The sequence below is a fragment of the Colobus angolensis genome, unplaced genomic scaffold (genome assembly GCF_000951035.1).
Source record: "Colobus angolensis palliatus isolate OR3802 unplaced genomic scaffold, Cang.pa_1.0 Scaffold100, whole genome shotgun sequence".
Taxonomy (NCBI): Eukaryota; Metazoa; Chordata; class Mammalia; order Primates; family Cercopithecidae; genus Colobus; species Colobus angolensis.
The window spans coordinates 7,238,761-7,249,577 of record NW_012110920.1 but is presented as its reverse complement, the minus strand read 5'-3'; the positions used below and the strand labels follow the sequence as shown (position 1 = coordinate 7,249,577).

The 10,817-nt window shown below is 41.6% G+C and overlaps 1 long non-coding RNA gene across 1 annotated transcript; it reads left to right on the top strand.

Annotated features, from left to right (window-relative positions):
• On the top strand, window positions 1–1,409 carry LOC105509108. The gene is made up of 2 exons (XR_001001388.1): window positions 1–104; window positions 1,092–1,409. It is a non-coding gene; the product is annotated as an uncharacterized LOC105509108 (long non-coding RNA).
• The last annotated feature ends 9,408 nt before the right edge of the window (window positions 1,410–10,817 follow it).

The window sequence follows — 10,817 nt, the reverse complement described above, 5'->3', positions numbered from 1 at the left end:
GGTAATGAGCGGCTCTGTCTAGCGAGCAGCGTGTGAAACCCGTCAATCCTGTTTGCCATTTCCCCGTGGATTTCCGAGGAGAGGTTCTGCAGGATGCCCCCAGGGTGAGAGAGGGAACATGACAAGCGCGCCCGCTCTCCCTCCCTCTCTCTGCTCCCGCCGCCGCCGCCGCTCCTCAGGCTGCACACGGGGCGCCTTTCCCGCACCCCCACCCCAGCCCGCCCCCTGCCTCCTTCCCTCCTTCCCGCCCTCCCTCCTCCTTCTCCTCCCCTCCCTTCCCGGTGCCCGGGGACACGCGGGCCCAGCTCCAGCCCGCAGCCCGGACCCCACGCGCTCTCCGGCTCCCGCCCTAGCCCTGGGGGCTCGGCTCCAGCCGAATAATGTATTCACACTGCAACCTTCCGAGATGTCTTATCTTTTAAAATTTGGTTTAGTTTTGTTGTTGTTGTGTGTGCGTGTGATTAAAAAAAAAAATCTGTGCCTTTCCCACCGTTTGCAAAAGACTTTCTTCTCCTTTGCCACAGCAAACGGAGATGAGAAACAGATGTCTTTGCAGGACCAAACAGTTATTCTCCCTCGCCGCCCCCGCCCCCGCCCGTTTCCCTCCTGAGCTGCGTACGTATTAAAAAAAAAAAAAAAAAAAAAAAAAAAAAAAAAAAAAAAAAAAAAAAAAAAAAAAAAAAAAAAAAAAAAAAAGCAACCTTGGTCCTGCTGCAACTTGAATTGGCAACTCTTTCTGGGTGGGGAGCCTCCAGGGAAAACCTCCAGGAAATAAAAAGTAATACAAGAGACTGTCCTTGCTGAAGAGAATGTAATTTAAGCCTTGGAATCAGAATTTTTGCAAATAGTAATTTTCTCCTATAGTGGCCTCAATTAGTTTATTTTTTAAAAACATTAATTCATAACTTCTGTCTAGGGACCCCTCCATTACCGAGATGGGTCATTTTTAGGTGTAATGAAGGCAGAGGCTTGGAAGGCATAGACCTAATAAAATCGGGAGAAAGCACCTGCACAAAAGTGTTACAAAGACTATAATGTTTGTTTACTGCCACTATGCCAGATGTGCTAAATATAACACTTCTTTAAAACAGTGATCCTCCGACAGTGAAAAACCAAACCTCTGGCTGCCTGGCACCCTAGGAATCAAGAAGACGCACAGACTGAAAATCAAGGGAGGAAGGAACAAGATCAAGGATGAGGATTAGCATCTGCAAATTGAACTCTATCTAATTTGCATGTTTATTTCTTAGAATTGTAATTAAATTTGTGTAATAAATGTTTTCCATTTCATTTGTACACTTAAAACTTGGGTGACTGACATGCAGTTAAGTGAATTTCCTTTTTTTTTTTAAGCAAATGTAGTTTATTCAATAAAGTAGCAAACCAATATTAAACATAATTAGAACTAATCTGTTTTGAAGGTGTTTCTGTTGAACTTTGTACATTAAAGACTCTCAGAGGTTTTAAGGGTATTAGGAAACTGAGAGATGGCAATTATGCTGAAAACAGACGAACCCAACAGCCTACCAAGAGCATTATTTCATTTTTTCCAAAAGACGTTCCAGGGTTGCATGCCTAAAATTGGGAATTGGGCATCCATCTTGGCTTTATTCTGAGCCATATTAAATTGCATTGGCTCATGCATGAGGTAGGCCATTATGATGATAATTTAAGAATTGTAAAGATGACATTTTGTGCAGTCAATGGAAGTTGCATGTCCAGGTTAAGAGTAGAATATAATTTTCATTTGGGTGGGAGAGGAGGATGAGGAAAGGCACAAGGGCGTTTAAAGCAGTGCAAGTATGTAGAAATCCAAATTTCCAAATATCTAAAACTGGTTATTGTCAAACTCAAAGAACTAAATGTGAGGGCTTGGAGGCATGGCTTATTATGGTTTTTATCTCCCTATATTAAAGTTTTATAGCATTTAAAGGACTATGGGGAAATCCCCACATACACTTGGCTGTGTCAAAATACATAAAACCAAAAGGAGCAAATTAAGCATAAAATTGAGAAATAACATGAGACTAAGTTATCAGCATGGGTGCACTGGTATCTTTGGAGCTTTGGCTCTGAGAAATGAGCCTTCTGGGAAACTGGCATTGCCTTTGGGTGGAGAAGACTCTTGGCTTTAATGTTACAACAAAATGATATCACAAATATCAAATCATTGTACTTCACAGCATCCTTGCAGTTCTGAGTATGAACTAGACCTTGTCCTCATCAGATATATTAGGTTAGCATGTTTTACTGACAGCTTTCCCTGCCCTACTTTTAATCCCAAGCTTAATGTTTTTTGAGATTCAATACCCAACTGTTGACAACATGAACCTGTGTCTACAAGTACAAGAGGCAGACAAATGTCTCTGGAATGAGAAACCTCATTACAAATTTAAGGTGAGTATGTGGTAGCTATGGCATGAGAAAAGAACTAACTATAAATCAATAATGAAATATTTGGAATGAGTAAATGTTATTTATAATGAGGTACAATATTTAATTGAGAACTATGATGTCATCATTTTGGTGTGTGTGTGTGTGTGTGTGTGTGAATTTCCAAATAGAAGTTTGATTATAAAACTTATAATACTTTGAGCTGCAGATTTACTGAAGGCAGTGGTTGTTTTCCTTTGTTTAACAAATAGACTTTCAGACTTAAAATTGCTGAAACCCATTTCACAAAACCTTTTTGTCATTTGTCTGGTAGGGAGATTTCACAAGTAAAATTTGACTTATTCAGATTGCTGTGGATACAATTCCCATTTGGGTTAATTGAAAGTTAAAATTACTGGCTTAAAAAAATAGACCATTTTTGGCTGGGTGCGGTGGCTCACGCCTGTAATCCCAGCAGTTTGGGAGGCCAAGGTGAGTGGATCACCTGAGGTCAGGAGTTCGAGGCCAGCCTGACCAACACGGTGAAACCCCGCCTCTACTAAAAATACAAAACAATTAGCCAGGTGTGGTGGCAGGCGCCTATAATCCCAGCTACTTGGGAGGCTGAGGCAGGAGAATAGCTTGAACCCAGGAGGCAGGGGCTGCAGTGAGCCGAGATCGCACCACTGTACTCCAGCCAGGGTGTGACAGAGCAAGAATCCATCTAAAAAACAAAACAAAACAAAAAACAAACCATTTTTTATGGCAAAAAGAAGCATCTGCACCCAATTCCTCTTCTATTCTCAAACCTTTTCCACTGAGGCTTTCTTATCCCATCACTCCATTGAAACTGTTCTGGTCAATGTCACCAATGACCTCCACGCTGTTAAATCCAAAGGCCATTTTGCATCTAACTTGACCCTTAAGCAGCATTTGACCCAGGTGCCCACTCCCTCCTCCTTCAAATGCCTTTATCCTGGCTCCTGGGACACCCACCTGGTTTGCCACCTGCCTCACTGGTTGTTCCTTCTCAGTCTCCTTTGCTGGTTCCCCCTCTTATCTAGGACCTCTGGATGTTGGGTTGCCTCAAGCTCAGTCCTTGTACCTTTTCTCTTCTCTACAGCCACTTTCTTGTGGGTCTCATCTAGTCTCTTGCCTTCAAATACTCTCTATATTCTGATGACTCCCAAATTCATATCTCTAGCCCAGGCTCTCTCCTGACTTCCAGACTCCATGTAGATGCCTAATGGGTATCACAAGCTTTACAGACCCAAAACTCAACCCCTATTATCTCTGCTTTCCCAATCTATGCCACCTTTAATAGTCTCCATCAATAAACAACAGTATTTTTCTACTTGCTCTGACAAAAATCCTTAGAGTCATCATTGATTTCTTTTCCTTCATCTCCTCTATCTAATACATCAGAAAGTCCTTGAGAAGCTACCTTTAAAATTTTTCTTGAGTCGGCCAGGTGCGGTGGCTCATGCCTGTAATTCCAGGACTTTGAGAGTCTGAGGTGGGCGAATCACAAGGTCAGGAGATCGAGACCATCTTGGCTAACATGGTGAAACCCCATTCTACTAAAAGTACACATGCCTGTAGTCCCAGCTACTTGGGAGGCTGAGTCTGGAGAATCCTTTGAACCCGGGAGGTGAAGATTGCAGTGAGCCGAGATCACGCCACTGCACTCCAGTGTGGGCAACAGAGTGAGACTCCGTCTCAAAAAAATTTTTTTTTTCTTGACTCTGATCACTTTTCATTATCTCTACCACCACCATTGTGGTCCACGCTTTCATCATGATCTTCTGCCTAGGATGTGACAATAGCCTCTTAACTGGTCTCCCTGCTTCCGTCTTTGGCCCTGTCTCCAGTTCAATCTCAGGTCAATAGCAATGGTGTCAATTTTTGCCAAGGCTCTTCCTAGAGCTCCCCATTTCAAAGTAAAAGCCAGGTTCTTGCAATAGCCTACAAAGACTAGAAGTCTCTCTTTATTTCTCTAATCTCACTCTGCCTCTAACCACTCCAGCCACTCTGGTCTCCTTTCTGTCCCTCTAACAGCCAGCCTTGCTTTCCTCGGGCCATTTGCACTGGCTATTCCCTCTTCCTGTTGTGCTCTTTTCTCAGATAGCTGCACAGATACACGTTCACCTCTTCCACATCCCAGCTCAAGTATCATCTTCTTAATAAGCCCTGACCACTATGCGTGAAATTCTAACACTTCACCTTTATAGCCTGCTTGATTTTCATCCAGAGAATAAAATAAAGATCACCTTCTAATCTTTTATACATATGTTCAATTTATCACTTCTCTTCTTCCACTAGAAAGTAATGTCCATAAAGGCAGGGATTTTTGTCTTTTTTTTATTAGCTCCCATATCTTCAGCAACTAGCACAGTGCAAGTACTTGGCCTACTGGAAGCACTCAATAAATATATAATGATTGATTGAACAACTGACTGACAGTTTCACGTATATACAGAACCCAAACAAGGCTAAAATAGTGCTAGTCTAATCTAGTGTACGTAGAATGGTGAAACAGGCAGTCAGTTTTATTACCTCATTTGTCTCCCAGAATCCTCTGGCCTAGAGCTGCCATCTGCCCCGCAGCCTTCCAGGATCTGAAGATACTACCAAGATTCCCAGGACCCAGTGGTTTCATGCTGCCCTCCCTGCCTGAGAGTCCCAGTACTAGATTTTATTCCTGTGGATGCTGGTGCTCTGGACCAGCCTGCCTTGCCCCCAGCACAGATTTTCATCATTGCCAAGATGCTTGTGCTAAGTTACAGTCTTATACAAGATGACAAAGTGTGTAAAATTACTCTCTAGGAGCCTAGGATATCATTTCTTGGCATAGCTACCCTTTCAGAGTTCCTCCACTTTCTTTCTTATCCTCCTTCAAAACTCATTCAGAAATACTCTAATAATTATGTGCATTTTACATGCAAGAATTGATCTAGGCACTGCAGGTGAAGTAGAGATTAATAAGACACTATTCCTAGACTTATGGGTTGTCAGTACAGTGAGTAGCATAAGACAAGCATAGACATGATGGCACTATTTAGTAAGTCGGGGCACAGCAATGGCCATGGGACTTCCATGATGAGATGATCACATCCAGCTGGGAGAGCTAAAAAGATGTAGTGAAGAAAGTAAAACCTGAAGTTGACCTTGAAGATAGGTAGCTCTCAATGGCTGGAAGTGGGGAATGGGTGAAATGTGGAGGAAACAATTTGAGGAAAGCCATGTAGGCTGGAAAGCAAAGGGAATCTTTGAGAGGAGTGAGTGTTCTGGTTAACTAGTGGGTACATGAAAGTAAAAGTGGGCCGGGCGCGGTGGCTCAAGCCTGTAATCCCAGCACTTTGGGAGGCCGAGACGGGCGAATCACGAGGTCAGGAGATCGAGACCATCCTGGCTAACACGGTGAAACCCCGTCTCTACTAAAAAATACAAAAAACTAGCCGGGCGAGGTGGTGGACGCCTGTAGTCCCAGCTACTCGGGAGGCTGAGGCAGGAGAATGGAGTGAACCTGGGAGGCAGACTGCACTCCAGCCTGGGTGACAGAGCAAGACTCCGTCTCAAAAAAAAAGAAAAAAAAAAAAAAAGAAAGTAAAAGTGTATCGTAATATAGTGTATGATAATACAGTGTATATTACATAACACAGTGTATCATAATATATTATGCTATTAATATTGTATTATGAATATACATAATTCAGTGTATCATAATATAACACTGAAAAGCAAGATGAGTTTGATCTGAATTTAATAAGCAGTGGGGAACATTAAAGTTTTCAAACTGGAGAATGATATGATTGAAGCTGAGCTTTAGGAAGAGTAACGTGCAGTGGGGAGCGGTGCTGGGCATTGTGAGTAAGAAGCTCTTTTGGCAGTCTAGGGAGGCAAAGTGCAGGTCTGCATGAAACACGGGGCCTCTGAATGAGAGCCCTTTCAAGTGTGAGGTATCACTGAGTTGGAATCCTCAGGATATAATCACTGACTGCGGGGAAGAGAAGAAGGAAAGATGCCTCTGACGTTACTACTTGAGTGACGTTACTACTACTGTGTGGCTAAGTAAACCCATAACAAATGAGAAGCAGGTATGAAGAGAATAGCATGTGTTGGTTCTGGGTATTTTTTTTTTTTTTTTTTTTTTTTGAGACGGAGTCTTGCTCTGTCGCCCGGGCTGGAGTGCAGTGACCGGATCTCAGCTCACTGCAAGCTCCGCCTCCCGGGTTTACGCTATTCTCCTGCCTCAGCCTCCCGAGTAGCTGGGACTACAGGCGCCCGCCACCTCGCCCGGCTAGTTTTTTGTATTTTTTAGTAGAGACGGGGTTTCACCGTGTTAGCCAGGATGGTCTCGATCTCCTGACCTCGTGATCCGCCCGTCTCGGCCTCCCAAAGTGCTGGGATTACAGGCTTGAGCCACTGCGCCCGGCCGGTTCTGGGTATTTTGAGGATGAAGTGTAGACAGGGATGTCCACTAGTTAGCTGAATATTCCATTCTAGGTGTGGATATAATATGAGAGCAAATTACAAAAATTTGTGATTATTTCAATAAACATCTCTTAGGACTTCATAAAATTATTGAAGACATTTCAGAGAATTAAACAGTAAAGGGTTTGGGTCAGCATCTTGAAGAATCTGATAAATGCATTTGTTCAGCAATGAAAAAAAAAACATTTTGGGCTTAATGTGTGACTTCTTTCAGGAATATCTGTATTTAATAGTATACAAAGACCCTTTTGGCTAAAATTTAAAATAAAATATTTGAGAAGTGATGGTGGAGTTTGGGTAGCAAGCAGTCTCTTCTAACTGCCCTGATGTCATGACACACAAGTAGTTATGTGCTGGGCTACCTCATGTGGTTGCATTTACTTATTTGCCATCACAGGTGGAAAGTGATTTGATATTTCACAAATAATCCTGCAATAATTCCTGAAAAGATGTAAATCATTGACAATGAGCTTGGAGTGTTATCTCTCTCAGGGACATTTGTATTTTAATAGGAGTCTCATAATGCTATAAAAACTTTAATCAAAGCAATTAATAACTAATGACATGATTTCAGATGTAATACAAGCTAATGAATATTATTTCTGAATGGAAATCACTATATATTTATATATGTACATATATATAGAGAGAGAGTCCCTTGCTCAAGGTACTATTTTGGAAAACCTATATTAGTAAATAGGTAGGAGTGGTTTACAGTAAACATATCAATCCTTTTTTAATTGAAAAAAATTAGAGTTAAGGTGTCACTCTGTTGCCCAGGCTGGAGTGCAATAGAGTGATCAAAACTCACTGCAGCTTTGAACTCCTTGGCTCAAGCAATCCTCCTGCCTCAGCCTCCTAAGTAGCTGGGAGTACACACACACAAACCACAACTCCTGGCTGTTTTTTTATTTTTTGTGAAGATGGAGGTCTTGCTTTGTTTCCCAGGCTGGTCTCAAACTCCTGGATTCCAGTGATCCTCCCGCTCCCCAAGTGCTGGTCCAAAGTGCTGGGATTACAGGTATGAGCCACCACACCTGGCCCTGGCCCATACCAATTATTTGTAAAGAGATGTCATTCTAACATCCTTGGTAACTTTTTCAATTAAAAATTTTCAGTTGAAATACTTTTAATGCTATTAACATTGTATTAGCTAAAAGAGTATGGTAACCTGCTGGGCACTGTGGCTCACACCTGTAATCCCAATACTTTGGGAAGCCAAGGTGGGTGAATTGCTTCAGTCCAGGAGTTCAAGACCAACCTGGGCAACATAGTGAGACTCCCTTCTCTATATTAGGAACAATAATAATAATAATAATAATAAAAAGAATGTGGTAATCATGTGTACATCAACCTCAGTATTCATCCCAAGTCTTCAGGGAGAATATGAGTCCTAAGTTAGGCGTGAAACTTGGATGGGACCTGGATAACCAAAGGGGAGGAGAAAGGGAACCTTCTTGTGGGTTAAGGAATAACATTCATGAGTTCCACAGGTAAGAGAACAGAATGCTCCAGGCATGAGGGCACTGGATGAGTCAAAGCCAACTTTAAAAATAGTTATATTAAGGAAGATGGCATTGCTATTGGAGGGAAAGCACAGAAAGTGGAAGGAAGTTATTTAAGCAAAAGATGGCAGAAGAGTGTGTGGGGTATGTATGTGTATTGGAGGTGGGGGAGTTCAAACTTTTTACACAATGAACTGAGATAGTAACTAAATAAGAAAAATGGTAACACATCTATATTCTGGGAGTATTACCTTTCTTTGTTCCCTTTTCCTTTTCTTCTTCCAAGAAGAATGTTCCTCATTTATCCTCTTCCTTCCTTTGGCAGTAAGGGTCTGTACAGTTTTTCTTGACCAGAAACCTAAACACATGGGTCCGCATGGTGCCAGAACACAAATTCAGAAGTATGAATGACTGAAGAAGTCGAGTATTTCATCCAAAACCTGAAGGCAGATTTTGGTGAGGCCTGGGAGAGGCTGTGCAGGGCTGTATGAGGACCCCCACAGCTGGACAGCAGAGTGTACCCCAGCTTACGCCTGAATATAACTGGCCATGCAACAGGAGGAGGTTCCAAAAATCATATTAGGGTCAATCTGTTAAAAAAAAAAATAGGCCAGGCACAGTGGCTCACGCCTGTAATCCCAGCACTTTGGGAGGCCAAGGCAGGTGGATGACGAGGTCAGGAGATCAAGACCATTCTGGCTAACGCTCTACTAAAAACACAAAAAATTAGCCAGGCATGGAGGTGGGCGCCTGTAGACCCAGCTACTCGGGAGTCTGAGGCAGGAGAATGGCGTGAACCTGGGAGGCGGAGCTTGCAGTGGACCCAGATCATGCCACTACACTCCAGCCTGGGCGACACAGCAAGGCTCCATCTCAAAAAAAAAAAAAAAAGAAAATATATATATATATGCTGTGTTCATCCGTTTGTGTTGCTATGAAGGGATACCTGTATGTGGCTGGGTAATTTATGAAGAAGAGAGGTTTATTTGGCTCACAGTTCTGCAGGCTGTACAAGAAGCATGGTGCCAGCATCTGCTTCTGGTGACAGACTCAGGGAGCTTACAATCATGGTGGAAGGCAAAGGAGGAGACTGTATCACATAGAGAGAAAGGAAACAAGAGAGAGGGGAGGGGTGCCAGGCTCTTTTCAATAACTAACTCTTGCATGAATTCACAGACTGAGAACTCACTCATTACCATGAGGATGGCACCAAGTCATTCATGAGGAATCTGTCCCACTCCCAACAATGAGAGTCACATTTCATCTTAAGATTCAGAGGGACATATTCAAACCATATCATAAGCCAAAGAAAACAAGATCCAAAAAACGGGCAGTCTGGAGAGAAACTGAAGCCACTTATAATCTGATTTGAAGAGTCCTTTCCTTCTCTATTTGCCCCTTCTGCACATTGTTATAAAAAAGATAGGCTAAACATTTTGTGAAGCTTAATATTCGTTCATGGGTTATATTCATGATACTGCAATGTCATCACAATCAAGGAGCATTTATTAAGTGACTAATAGTCATACTGGCACATAGAGAATTAATCCAACATGGTTTTCTTAGGAACTGGAGGATTTGTAGATATTGGAGTATTTTCTCAAGCTTACTCTTCACCTTATTTTTTTAAATTTGTAATTATTTTTTAGAGATAGGGTCTCACTGTGTCACCTGGGCTGGAATGTAATGGTGGGATCATAGCTCATTGTAACCTTAAACTCCTGGTCTCAAGTAATCCTACCTTCTTGGACTCCCAAAGAATTGGGATTACAGATGTGAGCCACTGCACCTGGCCCCTTCACTTTATACATACGGAATTTCTAAAAGTCTTTTCATCTTAGTGTATAGCTAGTCTATTTTGTTTTTAGCATTTTTAAAAGATTATAAAAACCTCAAAGAAAAGTTTTGGTAATTGACATGGGCAAGAATATATTCCAATTAAGTAAACATATGAGCTATATAAGAAAGTATAGAGATTTAAGTGTGGCACTAATTATATGTATTAAATATAATTAAATTTATTTTAGGTAGTGTGCTTTTTCTTGACTAAAATAATTATTACTTGGTTTAAGTGAAATGTGTGTACTTGTCACAAGCATTGATTTTCCTAGGTCAAACATTTTACAATAGGGAACTAGGGTAAGTAAGCCAGTATTCTGAAGGCATAAATTCCTAATTAGGATGAATATATAAGGGAAACAGCATTCACTCATCATTCTTCCTATTTGTAGGCATTAGCCTGGACTTGGTTTAGAGTTTTTTTGATATAACATCCATGTTTAGAATGCATGTAGAGTAAACTGACTGTATCAATAACTAGTGTCAGGAGAGGGGAACTAAGGAATCATGTTCTGGCAGAGAAATACCTGGAGACAAATTAATTTTTGAACATTTCATTTTATATTACTACTTTCTGTGTAGTATAAAATGTGTAGGCATATCAAA